General features: G+C 42.6%; 1 non-coding gene across 1 annotated transcript; it reads right to left on the bottom strand.

Moving 5' to 3' along the window:
* Positions 1-500: 500 nt before the first annotated feature.
* On the bottom strand, positions 501-15,428 carry LOC105074308 (uncharacterized). The gene is made up of 3 exons (XR_006727246.2): positions 15,018-15,428; positions 14,474-14,599; positions 501-13,798 (listed from the first exon to the last, which is right to left on the bottom strand). It is a non-coding gene; the product is annotated as an uncharacterized LOC105074308 (transcript).
* Between the last annotated feature and the right edge of the window lie 4,045 nt (positions 15,429-19,473).

Raw genomic sequence — 19,473 nt, 5'->3', positions numbered from 1 at the left:
AATTAAAGTATGAGGTTAGATCTTTTAAGGGTGAGACTAGATCAGTGGTCACCAAATGCTGTACACTGTGCTAAGTGAGAACCATCTTAGGACAGTTTAAGAAACACTGATTCTGGGGCCCATTACAGACTTAGTGAATTAGACTCAGGAGAGGAGAGGAAGGGGCCTTTCCTCCCCCCTCGCCCCCATTTTCCAGGTGATTTGAACACGCAGCCAGGTTCAGGAACCCCTGGACTCAACTCTAAGGCCTCTATGACTCTTCTTAGCACTATGATTCAGGAATGGACTCCCCTGTGCTCTGTAGTCAGTCTGGTCAGATCTGGGCAAGTTCCAGGATGGAGGAGAAGCCCCTGGCAAGGCTCCCAAGGCCACAGGATCAGGCAGGGGCCTACCTCAGAGGAAGAGGCGCACGCTGGCCCTCCCTCAGCCTCGGAAACGTGCTGACTTGCTCCAAGGTCTAAGGCACGGCGTCGTGAGTCACAGGAGACACACACTGTTAAAGAGGGGCGGGGGCGGGAGAAGTCATTCTCTGCGGTCTCCTGATTACATCAATAGCTAGCCTGTCTTGGGCCAAAGGAACCCCGCAAAAGCCCTTTCTGGTAAGCTCATTAACATCAAACAGAGTTTGTGACTGCAACTGCCAGGAATACAGAATCTCCCTGGCTGATTTTCATTAGGAAAACCTGTCATTTACGGGCACTCAGGCTTCAAGGCTCACTCATAACCAAGAATCATGCAACACTGAAGCAGAGGTCGTCCCCCACCTTCAAGTCCACCCCCTTCCAGAATAATCATTCAAAGACATGAATCTGATCTGGTCACTGGCCCTAAAACAAAACAGAACAGGCAGATGAATCAATGAAACTTTGTCGGTAACCTGTATTCTAGCCTGTACCACTATGACTCGTTTACACCTGAAACTGTTTAAAACCCCAACCACAAAAACAGAGAAATCAGAGCTACTCAGAAATGCTGGGGAGGGGCCGACGAGCGGGGTTTGGGGTCCTACCCAGTCAGCAGGGCTGAGTAAATATCCTTAGAGACCCTCAACACTAGAGATTAGGGCGCCCACCCACTTCACATACACAATTCAAACTAAAAGCAATACAAAACCATAACATCAAAATGTTGATGTTATGATGAAGTTAAATCATTTTTTTTTTTCTAACCGAAAACATCTGAAACAGAACTTCTCCCAGTTAGTCTTCTGGTGTCCCTGCTTAGCGCGGCCTGCTCACTTGGTAAAGCACAGCTGTTCGGCCACTCCTTGACCCCCTGGGCTCCTCAAAGCACAGTCTGAAAACCACAAGCTGTGATATTCTCCAAGGGCCCTTCTGGGGCTACTGTTCCAGGGCTCTAAGGCTGGCCGTACACGTGGCCAGGCGTCAGAGGGCACCGGGAGCACCATCTCCCTGTGCCAGCCCTCTCAGTCCTCCAGCGTGCTCTCCGATGGGCTGTTCCCTCCCATGAACAGAGGTTCCAGTCACTCCCCTCTCACCTCACTGTGAAAGAAAAATTTTGTCCCCCAAATAAGAACTACACAAACCAGATGTTCAGCACCGTTAATGGCCTGCTGGAAAATTTTGCTTGAGAAGAAGCAGGACTCGAAGCTGCTGCTTGCTGACTTCTGTTTGACCTCTGTCTGGCACCTGGGTGACTGGCTCCCTTTGAGTGCATAAAACTTTCTTGGTCCATCTAATTAGTAACTATAGATCAATCAGCATATTGTTTGCTTTGTAGATATATTACTTGTGATTTCTGATTAATGCGTCATGTCACAATATGGCCCAAGCCATTCATGTCACAAATTTAAGCTTATCACTGACAAAAATGTTTTTATGACCATAGAGGCTAAAAGAGCAGTCAGGCCTAAATTCTTATTATTTTAAACTGGAACTTTATCTGCTATTTACCTCGTTAATGAATAATAAACTAACACATGTTCAATAGAAGTTTGTCTAAGAAACTACATTACCACCACCACAGCTGCCGAGCAAAGCAGCCACTGGCATCTTCAGCCACTGACACCACCCAGGCCCTGCGTGACTGCCCTGTGAACTGGAGACATCATGGCTCCACTTTGGACCATGAGGTTAAGCAATTTAGACTGTTCAGTGGAAAAGTTAAGAATCCCCAAGTGACTATTTTGTATCCATTAACAAGGCTAAGTGCAAGGGTAGAAAATTATTCCTCCAGAGGGGGAAAACATTGTACCTTCTTCAAAGGTGGAAATTCATTCCATCAAGTAGTCTATTTGGTCCAAACTAGGAAAGAAAGTGGAGGTGCTTTACTGCTTCCTTCAGAAACATCAAGTTTTACTTCCAGAACCATTTTTCTTAAGCAACTGAAAGTCCTTTTACAAATAATAATAGTAATAATAAGTTCCAGTCAATTCCATCATATTGCAAATTTTCTAGTGCCAACAAAAATACATATAAATTTCATAAAGTAAAATTTCCTACAAATCAGGAGTTTTAGACTAACTAAATTCAAAGTGACTAATCTGTGCTATCCATCTCTGTTTCAAATATGAGCTCCCCCTCCCTCACAAGCACTGTCACCGCCCTGACAGAGCAATATTGTTTCTGGTGAGTGCTGTCAGGACAAGTAAATCTGTCTAGGACGTTCATTCATTCACTCACTCCTTCATTCATTCATTTGGTAAGTTCTCGCTATGTCCAAGATACTCTCTTGGGAATTACTGTTATTTACTCGGAAGACATAAATCTTTTACTTCCAAGAAGCACAGAGGAGTTAAGTCCCCCTCCCCTCACTTCCTCCAACACAGAATCACATAAGCCAGCATTTGTTTAACAAATACCAAGTGCTAAGGACTGTACTGGGCTTTGTCCCATACATTAACTTATTTAATGTATTCCTGTGCAGGATATATTATCTTACAGATGTGGAAACTAAAACTGAGAGAGGTTTACCAGCTAGCGATCATAAAGCTAGTAAATGGGATTCAAACTCAGGTCTCCTGACCCTGAATTACAGCTACCTCCAAAGCACCCGCACAGACCGAGGAGTATGAGCAGGGAGTAAGCCAGCTCCAGAGCTCTCTTCTAAGTTCAGGTCAGACTCTCACTGTTTTTGGCCAAAGACCATTCTAGATTTAGAGAATGAGGAGAAGATACAACAGACAATCTTAAAATGTGTGTGGAACCACAGAAGAGCCCAAATTACAAAGCAATCTTGAGAAAGAACAAAGCTGGAAGCACCAAGCTCCCTCATTTCAAACTATATTACAAAGCCACAATTATCACAAAAGCATGGTATTGACATGAAAACAACCACACAGATCACTGGAAATAAGCCCACACATATATAGCCAATTAATTTACTACAATGGAGGTAAGAATATACAATGGGGAAAGGACCAGCTCTTTAATAAGTGGAGTTGAGAAAACTAGGCAGTCACGTGCAAAAGAATGAACTTAGACTACTGTCATAAACCGTGCATAAAAATGAACTCAGAATGGATCAAAGACCTGAAACCATAAAACTCCTAGAAGAAAACATAGACAGTAAACTTCTTGACCTTGATCTTGGCAAGGAGTTCTTGGATCTGACTCCAGAGGCAAGGGCAACAGAAGCAAAAATAAACAAATGGGACTACATTAAACTAAAAAGCTTCTGCACAGTGAAGAAAACTATCAAAATAAAAGGCAACCTACTGAATAGGAGAAGATATTTGCAAATCATATGTCCAATAAGGGGTTAATATTCAAACTATATAAAGAACAAAAAATATCAATCTGGTTAAAAAATGGGCAGAGGATCTGAATAGACACTTCTCCAAAGAAGACCTACAGATGGCCAACAGACACATGAAAAGATGCTCAGCATCACTCATCATCAGGGAAATGCAAGTCAAAACCACAACGAGACATCACCTCACACGTGTTAGAATGGCTATTATCAAAAAGACAAGAAATAAGTGTTGGGGAGGATGTGGAGGAAAGGGAACTCTTGTACACTGTTGGTGGGAGTGTAAATTGGTGCAACCACTATGGAAAATAGTATGGAGGGTCCTCAGAAAATTAAAAACAGAAGTACCATATGATCCAGCAATTCCACTTCTGGGTATTTATCCAAAGAAAACAAAAACACTACTTTGAAAAGATATATGCAGCCCTATGTTCATTGCAGTATTATTTTTAATAGCCAAGATAAGGAAACAACCCAAGGATTAATGGATAAAGACGATGAGGTGTATATATACAATGGAATACTACTTACCCATAAAAAGAATGAAATCCTGGCATGGGTGACAAGAGGGATGGACCTTGAGGATATTATGCTAAGTGAAATAAGCCAGACAGAGAAAGACAAATACTATATGATTTCACTTATATGTGAAATATAAAAAACAAAACAAATGAACAACAAAATTAAACTAAACCAAACCAACAGATACCGAGAACAGACTGATGGTTGCCAGAGGGGAGGGGGGTCAGGGAGTGGACAAAATGGGTGAAGGGGGTCAAGATGTGCAAACTTCCTGTTACAAAATAAGTAAGTTGTGGGGATACAATGTACAGTATGGTGACAATAGTCAAGAATATTGTATTGCATAGTTGAAAGGTGCTAAGGGAGTAAATCATAAAAATTCTCATCACAAGAAAAAATAATTTTGTAACTTTGTGCGGTGACAAATGGTAACTAGACGTACTGATCATTTTGCAGCATATACAAATATTGAATCATTATGTTGTATACCTGAAATTAATATCATGTTATATGCCAATTACACCTCAGTAAAAAGAGAGAGATGCAATCTACTAAGATCAGGACTTTCACTTCTGGTAATAGCAAACTAGATAATTTTGATCAATCTTCTTATTGAGGACAACTAGAAAAAATTAGACCAAAATTAAAAATCTGTTCAAAGGCACTAAGAAGTAACAAAATAATGTAGAATTATCAGGTTAAGATCTGGGAGAATACAGAAATCCAGGGAGGTGAGACGGCACTGAAGCAGCATTTCCCTTAGTGGAGGATGGAGACTTAGCAGTGTTCCCGACAGACTCAGGATTATAAGACTACCAAGACCGAGAAGGTAAAACCCCTGCGTTTTGAGTCTGGGCTCCAAAGGGCACTCTTGGTTCAAGAGTGAACTAGAGCTGTACCAGTCCCAGAGACTGCAGCCCAGCTTTGAATCATCACAGTCCCTGAGACTGAATTAAGTTGTTCCAAACCTCCAGGCGCCTGGCAGAAGCACACTTACATCCTCTCTAGAGGAGATAACATCATAATTCAGACTGTTATTCAAATTTCAAAGTTTTAATTCACATGTAATGTCCGATCATAACCAAAGATAAGCAATAGTGAATAAAAGGCAAAATGACAAGAATGGAAGCTTCAGAAACAATAGACAATAGTAAAAGATTTAAAAGGAGTTGTCAGACAGACATGCACTTTGAGTAACCTTGATTATTATGTTCGAGAAGAAAAAGAAACCCAAGACTGGGAATTTTGACAGAGAACTGGAAACTGTAAGAATACAACAGATTTTTTTAAAAAGAACTAAATAGAAATTCTAGAACTGAAGAATATAATAACTGAAATTAAAAATTCAATGAATGTGATTAACAGTAGATGAAACATACCTGAAAAAAGAATTACTGAACTGGAGGATAGATCATAGAGAAAAAAAAAAAAAGCAGAATAAAGCAGAGAGAAGTAAAAGGTTGGAAAATACAGAAAAGTAAATACGGGGCATAGAGGAAACAGTGACATGACAAAATATACCTGTAATTGGAGTCCTAGAAAGAGAGCAGAGAGAAAGGGTCAGAAACAACATTAGAATAAGAAATAGCTGAGAATTTTCCAAAGCTGATGAAAAGATATCAGTTCACAAACTAAAGAAGCCCTAGGAAATCCTAGTGAGATAAATAAAATGAAATCCGTAGTTAGGTGCATTATACTAAATCTGCTGAAAACCAAAGATATAGAGGAAAAAAAAAAGATTATCTTCAAATGAAACCCAATTAGACTGGACAGCTAATTTCTCAACAGGAACAGTGGACTCTAGAAAGCAGAAGAATACCTATAAAGTGAACAAAAATAACTGATGAATTAAGATAAAATAAATTTTCAGATGAAAATACAGAACTAAATATTCAATAACAATAAATAAACAGCAGAAGAAACAGAATTAAAGTGTTCTCATTTTCTGGCATTGTCTTGGAAAGGGTAAAAGAACCAAATAACATTGGACTTTGTTACATCAAGGATGTATATTGTCATCTCTAGCCATTTAAAAGTAGTAAAAGTGTATATAACTTCCAGAGAAAAAAAGAAAGGGGAGAAAAATAGAATAAGTGGGTCAAATTGAAAGCACATAAAGAGACAGCAGATTTAAACCCAAACTAACAAAAACTGTCAGAGTATAGATAAAAATGAAAACAAAATATAAATATATATTTTTTTCAAGAGACACATGGGGATTCAAAAATGTTGAAAGTAAAAGGAAACCAAAGAAATACCATTTACTATGAACTTTGTAAGCTAAGAGAGCTGATCTTACTCTCAGATAAAGTAGACTTCTAGGCAAAAATATAACTAGAGATACCAAAAGATAAAATGATTTTTAACTTTTATCTATCTAATCTCAGGATGATAAGAAGAAACAGACAAATCTATAATTACGGTGGGAGAGTTCAACACATCTCTCTCAAATACTGATGAAACAAAAAGATTTTTAGAAATCAGCTAAGGACATAGATTTCTTAAACTAATACTTTTCTACAGTATATGATTTCAAATAGAAAAGTACCAAAACTAGTGAAAAATAAAAAGTTAACATTTAAATGATTTCCTCTCTGAATAACTACATGTTCATTTAATGGTATGAGAGGAAAATAACTTTGATGATAATTACACGAGAATAAAGGGAAACACAGCAGACTGCATTTAAAAAGCAAGTGCAAAGCAGAATAGTTTTAGGGTAGGAACAGGTAAGTTTCAGAACTGAATTCATGTATTAAGTCATTTTACGTAACTCAGAAAATAGAGAGCTGGCTCTAGTGTGCTCCATTGACAACTGTAAATAGGCCATTCCTGTAAAGCAATGGCAGCAAGCAGAATTCTAAGGTGGCTCCCATAATCTCTGTTCCCTGGTATTACCCTGTGATTAGATTAGGTCACGTAACAAGGGTGAAGGGATTCTGCAGATGTAATTAAGGTCCCAGAATTGCTGATTTTAAAGTAATCAAAAAAGATTACCCTGGGTGGGTCTGACTTAATCAGGTGAAAGTCCTTTAAAAGAGGGCTAAAACTTTCCCCAAGGTCAAAGATCCTCTTCTGCTGGCCTTGAGTTGCAAGAAACAAATCTGCCAACAGCCTGAAAGAGCTTGCAGGCAGATTCTTCCCTAATGGATGCCCTAGATGACAGCGCAGCCTGGCTGACACCTTGATTATGGCTCCTGTAAGGACCCAGCTAAACTGTGCTTGGACTCCTGACCCAAGGAAACTGTGAGATCATGAATGTATGTTTTAAGACACTAAGTTGTAGTAATCTGTTATGATTGCAATTGAAAACTAATACAGCAATACTATATCCTCCTGGGTTTGTTCTGTGGAGATGAAACTTCTAGAAATGAACGGCATTCTAGAAATCTACACAGAATTTAGACACTAACTAGACACATAACCTACCTTCCATTTTACAGATGAGGGACATGACTTGCCCAAGGTCACGTAGCAAGGTAATGGCAGGGTCCAGGCGAGAACCCAGGCCTCCTGATATTCAGTGCTCTTTTCAATTCCATCACTATCCTGTTTCAAATGAGAGCTGGGAATAGAAGGTAGGCAGTCGAGTTGGAGTTGGAGAAAGCAGTGGTACAGAATGAACTGATATAAAGAATGAGAGCCAACCAGGATTCTTCTTTTTTTTTTTTTTTTTTTTACCTTATTAAGGTACAGTCAGTTACAATATGTCAATTTCTGCTATACAGTACGATGTACCAGCCATCCAGCCAGGATTCTTGATTGTACCTTTTTACCATGTAAAAGCCTAAGGGGGACCCTGATGCTCAGAGCCCTAAGCAACTTCACCAAAAGTGAGGCAGTGAGACGGTTTTCCAGGACCAAACACACACACACACACACCCAAAAACAAAGCAAAGCAGCCTGTCAGAGTCACGCATGGCTACCTAATACCACCCTTTGTGTTTCATCCCTTTGATTTAAATACAGATGCAAATCAATCTAGTGAAGAAGGTAATAGCTAAGCCACGCAACTTGTTTATTCCTCACCGTGGGTAAGAACATCAGAGACGAGAGGGAGAGAGATTGGAATCCTACTTAGAGTGGGAGAGTCCACCAAATTGGGAAAAGACCTGCGTGCAAAGAGGATGAAAGACTGGGAGAGGAGTGGACTTTGCCTGGGTTCCTGCTCTGCCCCAGCGCTGATTTTAAGCAGCACAGCTTACTTCTCCCCACAGGGTGCCTTCCCTCTCTACTCGGGAGCTGTAGATACTGAATAAACATTTCTGAAATCAACAAATCCCCAAGCTCCTGTATTCGGGTAAGGTGATGGAAGCTCTTCTGAGTGGAGAGAATACTTGGAAACAGCAGGGAATTACTTCCTAAACAGTCAGACTGCAGAGCAGTGTTAAAAGCCCAGCCTTAGAGGCCAGTTGCCTTAGGTGTAAATATGGCTCCTCTTTCTAGCTGAGCTACCTCGAATGAGTTACTTAAACTTCCTAATGCTTCCAATTAGTTAGTTGAAAACCAAAACAAAAATGGGAAAATAATAGTATCTGCCTTGTAGGGTTAGGAGAATTCCAGGAGATAATCACATACAGTACTTAGCAGTGTTCTGACAAACAGTAAGCCGTCTAGAAACGTTCGTTCTATGATTAATCATTCCTGGCCAGAGGGACTCACTGGCCTAAGCAAATACCACCCGCTTGAGCTAGTTCGTTAGCATCCCTGACTTCAACTGTGTCTTTACTTTGTCAACAAAGACGACAGATGCTTAATCCATATTAATGATTTTTAAAATCAGTCAGCAGGATTGATTAACCTGACCTATTCCTCCAGTCCGAGTATGAAACTGGTAGCGTAGCAATTCATCTAATTCAATAAACATTTATGGCACTGTGATTAACAGTGGGGATTGAGGAGGGGGTGTGGAGATAGAGATAAATAAATTCAGTGTTTGCTCTTAAGAAGCTCACCCTATTTTGGAGGAAACCACAGCGATAGTTTCTTAAACAAACAGCCTTTGATAGTCTATCCCAGCTTTGACCCTCCACCGGAAACGCACACTCTCCACATCTGAACTGCAGCTAACAGTTAACTTTTGAGAGACTGCCAATGGTTATCCAACCGGTCTCACCACCAAGGAGTTCTCAGAGGAGGAAGGCAATAAAAGAAATGACTTCCTGCTGGCCGGCCAGCTTAATTACACCCAAGTGGAGGAAAAGGCAGATAGGCAGGTGGCTTCCTGCAGGTGTGGCTTTAGTCCAGCACTGCCACAGCTCTGAGCAGATAGTCTGCTAGTGTTTCCTTTCCACTAGACTCGGCAGCCAGAGGAGGCAGCTAGGACCAGCTCTGAGCCACTGATGCTGGAGGTGTCTCTTGAAGCATCTTGCAGAATGTGAACAATGAGGTAATGGTTCACAGGGCAGTAGACTAGAGGGTTTACCAGCATCGCACCTCTTCCTAAGGCTCTACCCTCAGGAAGAGCCGGTGAGATTGTCAGGAAACATGGAGAATGGAGGCCAGAGAGGGCAACTCAAGTACCAAGAAGGGGCCCACTGGCCACCTAGGAGCCTGGGGTCTCTGATGACCTGTGTCCCAAGGGCTGCTCCCACTTCGAGACATTTGTGCTTGCTGCTCCCTCTTTTTAGAATGCTCTTCCCCTCAGATCTTCCCTTCAATGTTCAATGTCTCAATGGCCATGATCTCAACTTAAATGTTACTTCTTTGGAAAAGCCTTTCCAGACCACTCCATTAAATTACCACCCTCATCCACCAGCCATTCTGTCTCTTACTTTGTTTCATTTTCTTCATACACTTTTCACAGTCTAAAAATAGACTGTTTGCCTGTTTTTACTGGCCATCTTTGCCCACTCAAATGCAAGCACAAGGAGAGCAGAAGCATTGTCTCTTGTCCTCTGCTGTGCCCTCGAACCCATCACAGGCCCCCGCACACAGTCACAGGGCCCAGTGAATGTAGGACCAACAAAGAAATGAACAGGGACAGACCAGAGAACTTTAGATTTGAGCTTGACTCCTGGAACTCAGTTGGTGGGGGAGGTCCAGAAAGGATCCCCACCCCTGCAAGAAGTTCAATGACCGAAAAGTCAGAACGTTATCTCTAGATTAAAATGGCATCCTCTGATGTGGTCTCTGTACATTCGGGAGGGATCAGGGGCCCTCTTTCTTTCCCCACCCACTCTGTCAATACCAGGCAGAGGAGCACTGGCCTTTCAGAATTACATCCTCTAGGCTTCCCACCTGCTGACTTGCTTGGGCTGGTGAGTCAAATTCAAGTTTTGATTCCCTGGGCTCAGGGGCTGGGCATTGAGGGGTGTTTGGATGGGGGAGTTGCTGCCCAGAGTGTGGACCTTTCTCCCTCTGTTCTCAGAAGAAGACAGAGAGGCTGATGAAAGAGGAGGAGGGGTCCCTCATATCAAGTTCAGTATGAGAAGGCCATCCCAGCCTCACATTTACTCTTGGAAACAGTATTATGTATTAGCTAGCCTCAAGCATTTATCACCTCAGCAAGGAGTCCATTTCACTGGGGACCTTTGTTCCAAATTGAGGGGCCAGAGGAAGGAATGCTCAGGGCACTGAACTATCAAAAATGTGAAATAAATCAAGCCAGAGGAGTTTTTCCAGTGACTGGAGGTCCCTGAGGAGCACTCTGTTCTCATTTTATCCCAATTGGCTTCTATCTCCTCCAAAATTCTTAACAGTGCAAAGACTTGGTCCCTGCATGAGTTTCTATCTGCTCGTCTGTGGCTGGAAAAATGGAAAAACACCAGGATATCTCAAAGAGATCAGAAAGCAGCCAGAGCTGTTCAAGACTGCACGTACCATCTGACCCAGCCAATCACAGAGTCTTAGAAACCAATAGGGAGCCGGCAGAGAAACCCGGGCCAAATTCACAGCATCCTGTTTAAGCCTCTACCATCCATCATTGTTATTTGCCAGTGACTAAGTGCCTGCTGCGTGCTGGACTGACAAAGGAGACTCTCCATGAGGTGGGCTGTTGGGGGACGGTGGTGGAGGAGGAGGGGTACCACAGTGGTGCCGATCACCCGCCAGGCTGTGTGATCCAGAGCCAGTCACCCTCCTAAAGTGGGCCTCACTGTGGATGGCTCGTCGAATGATGACCCCTCAAAGACGTCCATATTCCAGTCCTCAGAATCTTGAATCTGAAAAAGGAAGCATGACTCCGAGGCGGAGCCAAGAGAACAGAAGCAAAGGGACTTTGCAGATGTGATTGAAGTTCAGAGCTTTGAGATGGGGAGGTTATCCTGGACTATCCAGGTGAGCCCAGTCTAATCACATGAACCCTTAAAAGTGAAAAGGAAGGCAGAAGAGTCAGAGAAACAGAAGAAGGACTTGACTCACTGTTGCTTACTTTGAAGATGGAGGAAGGGGGCAGTGAGCCAAGAAATGAAGCAGCCTGAGAAGCAGGGATTGGGCCTCAGCTTGCAGCCAGCAAGAAAGCAGTGGCCTTGGTCCTACAACCACAGGAGCTGAATTCTGCCAACAATTCTGCAGAGAACCAATTCTCCCCTAAACACTCCAAAAAGGAACGCAGACTGACAATGCCTTGATTTTATTCTAGGGGGATCCATACTAGCTTTTTGATCACTAGAGCTCTTTAAAAGCCATTAATTTGTGCTAATTTGTTACAGCATTAGAAAACGAAAGCACGGTGTGATCCTGAGTAAGTCCCTCTTTCAAACTGGGCTTCAGTTTCCAGTCACCTGGGGAGGATGGACAAAGTGATCTCTGAGGGGCCAGCCAGCTCTCAAAGACTGACTCTGCTGTCTTGACATCCTACCCCACCTAGAGCCCTGCCCCAGGTCAGGTGGGGTTGGGTTGAAAACAGTCAAAGAAAGCACAGAAAAAGAATGAGAGAAAGAGGATTAATCTTTAAAAAGCCTCAAGCTGTCTCCTAAGATGCCACCGAAGGTACTCAAGAAGAAGGATCTCCTGTTTTTAACTCCTCACGTCCTAGACCATACCCCAGAGGAACAAATCCGGAATTCTGGGAGGACTAGACACATGCTTCACAATCCTCAGCAGAGGCTGTCCAGGACAGAGTTAAGAAGGAATCCCTTGCCTTGTGGAGGTGTCTTGAAAGTCCTGATTATCCGTGTCTGCCTGAGGCAGGGAATTAGAAGTAGTGACGTGTGTGCCAGCTATGTGTCATCATTAATTGAAACTGATTTGGGGAACCCAGTTTAGTTTTCTGTTTCCTTCTCCCTCCTCCATTTCTTTCTGCCTGGTGTAGTAGGTCACCAGCAATTCACATGCCCAATCAGTCACCCAGAGTCCAAACCAACAAAATAAGGACACTGTATCCATACACCACTAAGCAGTTTAAAGTACACGATTTAGTCACTGAATCTCTTTGGCTGCTGTTTATATGCCACACAAATACAATTCTGACCTGTTCCCCTTCCCGGCTACCTAACTCTTAGCCTTTCTCTTGGATGTACACCATTCTCACTTGAGGTTCACTGTCTGTTTCCTTAGTGAGCTGGAAGGGTGTTAGGGTCCCTAGTGATTCACTAGTCCAGTGGCTGCCAAATGTGCACTTAACTCCTCCAGGTCACCCTGTAAGTGAATGACAGGGGCAAGACCTGAACCCAGAGCCCCACAATTCCAGTGAGGTTCACAGGCCCTGGAGCCAAACTGCCTGGGGTCAAACTACAACCCTGCCACTTACTTCCTGGGTGATCCGGGTGAGTTACTATTTGTGCACCTCAGTTTCCTCATCTGTAAAATGGATGCAATGATGGTCTCTACCTCATAGGACTGTGGTCAAGACTAAATGGGTTAATACATGTAAAATGCTTAGAACAATGCCTGACTCATAGTCAGCACTCAATAAATGTCAAGTATAAGAATTATTACATTATTCAGCTTACCTGGCCAATCAGGGCAGCGGTCAGCAGGGTGTGGCAATACCAACATTTACTCTTACAAACTGTGAGGGTGAGTACACGTGTCCATCTTTGATACCACTGCCAACTGTGGCAGTGTAAGACCAACCAAGATAAAGATCCTCTTTCCTGGGAAATATCTCCTATGTTTGTCTGTTTTAACCCATGGAAAAGAAACAGAAGCACTTTTTTTTTTTTTTTTTTAAAGAAGGCTCAGAATATGGCTTGGAAAGCATCTAAGGCTATGACTACCTTTTTGCCCCCTTGGTCTGGCGCTCTTGGGCCCAGTATGTGACCCAACCACACTCGGCCCCTACAACCTCTGATTTGTTTTCTGTCTCAAACACCTCATCACAGCTCAGTGATTCTCAAGCAGAGCCAGAGAAGGGGAATCCCCAGGTCTTTTATGCAGTGGAGCCCACCGTGTTGACGCTCTGAGGGGTCAGTGTTGGGAAGTTCTGATGCGGCATGACTTATAACCTCCATGGCATGATTCATAACCCCAAGACAGCTCAAAACAGGAGGTCTCAGCTGGAGCAGAGAAGCGCGTCTCTTTGGCCTTTTTTTTTTTTTTTTCTGGTTGTAACTACAGAAGTCCGTGACGTCCTAAGGCTCAGCTGGCTGTCTCATACGTGCTCAGAGGATTGCTGAGTGGCCTGAGTAACCCAAAGAGCATATAGTCAACCGCAGATACCCATCTGTTCCACCTCCACTTCCTCATTTTACAGATGGGAAAGGCGAGGTCCAGATAGGGAAATCCCTCAAGGTAACTCAGAGTGTCTCCTGACTCCCAGGGAACTGCTCCCACCCCAACCCCTCACCGCCAACCCCATTCAAGTGTTCACAGTCCTTCTGAACTATTTACCCACTGCAGTGAGACCACACATCATAGCAAATGTTCAGGGAATCTTCACTACTTGAATGACTGAGCAGCAATCACCACTACAGCCTAGGGCTCTGAGGAATCTCTAGACAAATGGGACTCAAGAACCCTCAGGGGCCAACGACTAGAACTATCAGGAAGATACAGGTGGGGCGGCATGAGTAAGAAGAGCCCAGCCTGGCCACTCAGTCCAGGTAACAACCTTGACAGTTGTACAGGTTGTTACGGTTTACATCTCTCACTCTTTGGCTCAGTAAGCAGTATTGGGCGCCTGTTGACCAGGCCCTGGCCAAGCGCTGAGGATGGGAAACAGCCTGTGCCCTTAAGGAATTGGTGAAGAGGGGTCAGGGGTGCAAGGGAACTGGCAATTGAAACAACCGAGTCCTCAATAAAGAAGCAGGAGGGAGCTTGGAAGGAGGGCTTCTCTCCAAGATACGATGCACATTACCTTTCTCATTTGATCTGTGTGCAAAGAATATTTTCTCCGTTTCACAGATGGATAAACTGCTAGAGGCAGACCAGGGCTGGAATCCACCACTCCTGAATCCAAATTCCTGGTGCCTTCCACGCGGGGCTTTGAGAAAAGTAGGACAAATAACTGGCCTCTCTGAGCAGTGCAGAGACCCAAACTGCCAGCGCAGCGCCCACGGCGGGTGCTCACGCCGGGGAACTGAGCCCTGACGCCGCGTCCGGAGAGCAAAGCGGCAGCAGAACCTGCCCGAGGAGGGGGCGCGCTTCCCGAGACGGCGGGAGCAGGGAGAGGGGAGAGCAGCCCGCCTCCCGTGGGGCTGGAGCCCACCCATCCAAGCCCCGGCCTCCCGGAGCACCGGACTTAGGGGCGGACAGCAGGAGAAAAGAGAAATGCAAAACTGATGAAGAGAGAGAAATGAGGAAGAAGCGGAGATAAAGAGCGAGCAGTTGGGAGGACACTGGGGGAGAGGCAGCACCAGAGCAGCCGGAATCCCACGCACGACACCAGATAACCCACTCACCCCGAATCCACACAGCAGCTTTGAAAACCCAGGGCCCCCACCGCAGCTGGATCTCGCCGGGTCTAAGAAAAGTTCCTTGGGCAGAGGCGGCTGGAGCGCTTCCCCGGAGATCCGGCAGCGGGGTGCCCCCTCCAGCCCTGGGATCTCGGCCGCGAACGTGCCGTGGCTCCTTGGAGCCGGGCAGGCGGGAGCGCGCAGGAGCCGGGCTCGGGTGGCTCAGGAATGCGCGGCCGCCAGGGACCGCCCCCGGAGCGCGGGGCCCCGGCCGCGGCGGCCCCGCTCGGCTCCGCCCCCTGCCTCCCCCGCGGGCTGCGGGAAGGAGACAGCCTGCCCAGGAAAGAAGAAACTGAGTCTCGGGTTTCCCGAGAGTGCAGCTTGTCACGCTCTCCCCGAGTAACCCTAGCAATCACTTCTGTCGAGGGGCTCCACTCTTTTGTATTGTAAACTGAGAGAGTTGACGTAAAATGTGGCCTCCATGAGCCTTTCCAGCTGTGGTCCCACACATGGGAGAGTCTAGCCCTTTAGCTTGGATGGAGTTTGGTTTGGAAGGAGGTCTGAATAGAGGAGCAGGACTCAAAGCTCCTGTTTGCAATGTACTGAGAGTAGGATCCTTGTCAAGAGGCTTGCCTCACTGACCGTTGCATCCTCTGTAAAGCAAGGATAGTAACACCTGTTTCCCAGTCCTGTTGTGAGGATTGAGTTGGAGGGCCAGGTCGAAGTTGGTTGGTTGTCAGCTGTAGCATGGCTCTGAGCCTCCTGTTTCTTGTGTGTGATGACAGTGAAATGGCCTAAGGTCCATTAGAGCTCAGCGTCTGAGAGGCCGCCAGGCCCTACTAACTCCCGGCCCAGCTCACACAGGACAGTGCCAACCAACTCTGCAGTCTCCTGCCCAGCGAGGGAGACTCGCGGTCCCATCTGCGCACTTACAGTATCTAATTCAGGCGTCCAGCGTTCTTCCTTCTTGCTGTTCTAAAGAACAGGAGCTCAGGCCTTCAGCATCAGTGTGAACATGCCGAGTCTTGGAGCCCAGCTGAGTTTCAGTTTCTTCCTTTGCCCAGTAAGAACCATACTTGCCTTACTCAGGCCTCAATTTCATATGGTGAAGGCCCTGAACTTAACCCTTCCTGTTTTCTCTGAATCAGGGTGAGCTCAGCAGAAATGACTTCTACATCATCACTACCAGATGCCAGCTTTAAAGAGAGAAAACATGGGGATGAAGGGGATTGACATGAGAAGTGATTTGACAAGAGAGTTAATAACATGTTTGTTTGTTTTTAACTTTTTTTTTTTTTTCATTTTTAAATTTTTTTAATGGAGGTACTGGGGACTGAACCCAGGACCTCTGGCATGCAAGCGCATGCACCACCACTGAGCTATTACCCTTCCCCCAAACAACATGTTTTAATGAAAAAAGAAGTATGGGATTCTAAAAACAAGTACCACATAATTCTGAATAGTTTCATACAAAACTCTTGACAGGGGAAAAAAAAAGTTAAAGGAAGACAATCTCAATTTAATACAAAATATTCCCTAGTTAGTGGAAAGGGGCAGGAGGTGCCTTTGGGTGGACAACTGGTAACTCCATGTGCCCTGTGCAAACGGGCTTCCTTCTGAGAGAATGTAGAAGCCCAAGATGGAGACACTATCGGCGAAGCTTAGTCTGTCTTTCCCATTTGGCAGTGTCCCAGTCTCTCTTTAGTAATGATTTGCCCTGATGCCCAAAATGCAAGCCTGAAAAGAAAATGTGGATACCCTATGGGACATGTACTGCATTAGGTCTGGTGCCTCCACTGGGCTGATTTTGCCAAGAGAGCCTTGGAAGGGAAGAGTAATGGATAGTAGGAGAGGTAGTAGGAGAGGGGAAACAGCCAATTTCAGCAACAAGCTTGTGTTACAGCAAATATCAGGGAACAACTGACATTTCACGTTCTTGATCCTCCATTAAAAGTACTTCAAAAGGAAAACCATCAGCAGCTCAAAGAAATAAGCAATATTTACTAGGAGATTCCCCCAGATAGTGGGGGGAATTTGAACAAAAGAAGCCCTAGTTTAATGACACAGGCTTCTATCAAAACACTGCCTAAAGGCGCCCCCACTAGGATGCAATCCATCTCAGATACCCTCTCTGTGAATCACATCTGTGCAAGAATTTTCATCAATATATTTTCTTTCATATATTTTCCACTTGAACATGTGCATTTATTTAGTTGTAGGAAACAATGAGGTATATTGGATCGGAAATCAGGAAACCAGAATTCTGAGTCTGTCCCTCAGTAGCTAAATGACCATTAATGCCTCAGTCTCCTCAGTTGTAGAATAGTCAAATGAGACCTATTCCTCCTGTCCACTACAGTTATTGAGTATAGATTTCATTCATTTATTCCTTTATTTAAAACCATTCATTGAAAGTCTTCTACACATTCAGGGCATCAAAGGAAGACAAATTCTCTTTCTTTATTCTGTTTACATCTAGCAGTAAAATGTTCACAATAGGTAAGTAAACAAATAGACAAGGTGATATCAATTTGTGAAACCATGAAGAACTACACAACAAGACATTGAGATAGCATGATGGCAAAGGTTTTATCATGGAGATTGTAGTTAACCTAAATTTCCTAAATCGTTTATATTATCAGTGATTATGTTACCCTGTAATATATCAGCTTAAACATAATTTCCAAGGTCTTTAATTAATTTTGATTAATTAAATTAATCAATCAATTAAAGAATTTTGACATTAAATCAAGTAAATTGGTGAATAATCTTTATTTTTAAATTTTATTTTTATTGAAGTATAGTCAATTACAATGTGTGAATTTCTGGTATACAGAATAATGTCCCAGACATGCATATATATATATATATATATATATATATATATATACACACATACATATATTCATTTTCATATTCTTTTTCATTAAAGGTAAACTGGTGAATAATCTTTAATGCCTGGATAATTTCTAAAGAAGATTGAATACAAAAATATTGGTCACCAAGCATGGTATGTAAACACAGACACACTTATTTTTAGATATTTGAGAGTAAATAAGCCTTTGGGGTATATTAATATGTATGTTCAATTTTGCTACTGTAGAGATGTAAAAGGGATGTGTGTGGCCATAGGAAGTTTTATAATGTTTGCTTTGGTGGTGGCTAAATGTTTATATGCTTCCAACCATACTTAGTTCCTTGCCTACTGTTATCTCCATGAAGAAATAGAAGATAGTTACATTGGTTAAAAGTTGTCATTTGTATTCTAAGAAAGTAGATCTTAATGTTCTGAGCACAAAAAAAGAAATGGTAACTATGTGATGAGATAGAGGTGGTAGCTAACACGATGGTGGTAATCATTTTGCAATTCAGAAATGCATCAAATCAACATGTTATACATCTTAAACTTATACAATGTTAAGTGCCAATTACATCTCAGTAAAGCTGGGGGAAAAAAAGAGAAATGGGTAGGATCCCATTTTTATTCAATATGATAAAAACTAGAAAAATCTTTTGGGGATACGCAAAATAAGATATAAACAAAAGTATACACCTTTCATTTTTCTAGAAGAAAAACCTAATTATGACAATGTCAATTCTCTTCAAATAAATGTATAAACTTTAAAAAAGGTGGTTTTTTAGATGGGCTAAAATGTAAACAATTTATTAGATTAAAAAATTAAGCATCAAACTTGTAGCACATTATAAAAAGATAAAATTAATGGAAAAAGAACTCATTCCAAATCTAACTAAACTTAAAAATATTTATTAAAACAAAGCAAACAAAAAAAAACATTTAATTATGGATCTGTTGTATGCTTTGCTCATCCAAAAATAATTGGATTTTTTAAAAAATGAAAATAAAAGTAACTGGAATTACTTGCAAAATCTCTTACAAAATAGTCACTTTTTATACTCTTGAAAATGGAGCACTAAGGACTGAAATTGTAGAAAGAGGTTATCAAGTTAAATTTTATAATGTCATAAATTAATGATAAGAAGCATTGTATAATCAATTTTTATCTATTGTCATTTACTTATAAAAATCTTTTTTAATATCTGTGTACCCAACATATTAAAATATTTTAAATTCGTATGGGCCATTGAGACTATATTAAGATTTGAAGTAGCAAAGAAATATGAATATGCATGTAAGATTATGAGTGTGGTTTTGTTTTTCAAGGTAAAAAGAGTGAGCAGTTTTATCTTGAAATAAAATAAATGACTGTGTCAGAATGTGAATGATAAATAAGAGACAAAATTTGAATGAGTAAGTTGTAGACGTTTGAGGAAAAGAAAACTTTGTTTTCTTTGGTTTATGATACCTACAAATAATGAGTCTAAAAAGCAATGAAATATGTTAAAATTTTTTACAAAATTGGCTCTGCTTTAATGGACTTATAAGACTTTTTAAAAAAGTCTTTGCTGCCAATCATTACATTAATGCAAGAGTAGAATTTGA

The sequence above is a fragment of the Camelus bactrianus genome, chromosome 3, assembly GCF_048773025.1.
Source record: "Camelus bactrianus isolate YW-2024 breed Bactrian camel chromosome 3, ASM4877302v1, whole genome shotgun sequence".
NCBI lineage: Eukaryota > Metazoa > Chordata > Mammalia > Artiodactyla > Camelidae > Camelus > Camelus bactrianus.
The sequence above is the reverse complement of the archived record's forward strand: the minus strand, read 5'-3'. Positions and strand labels throughout refer to the sequence as shown.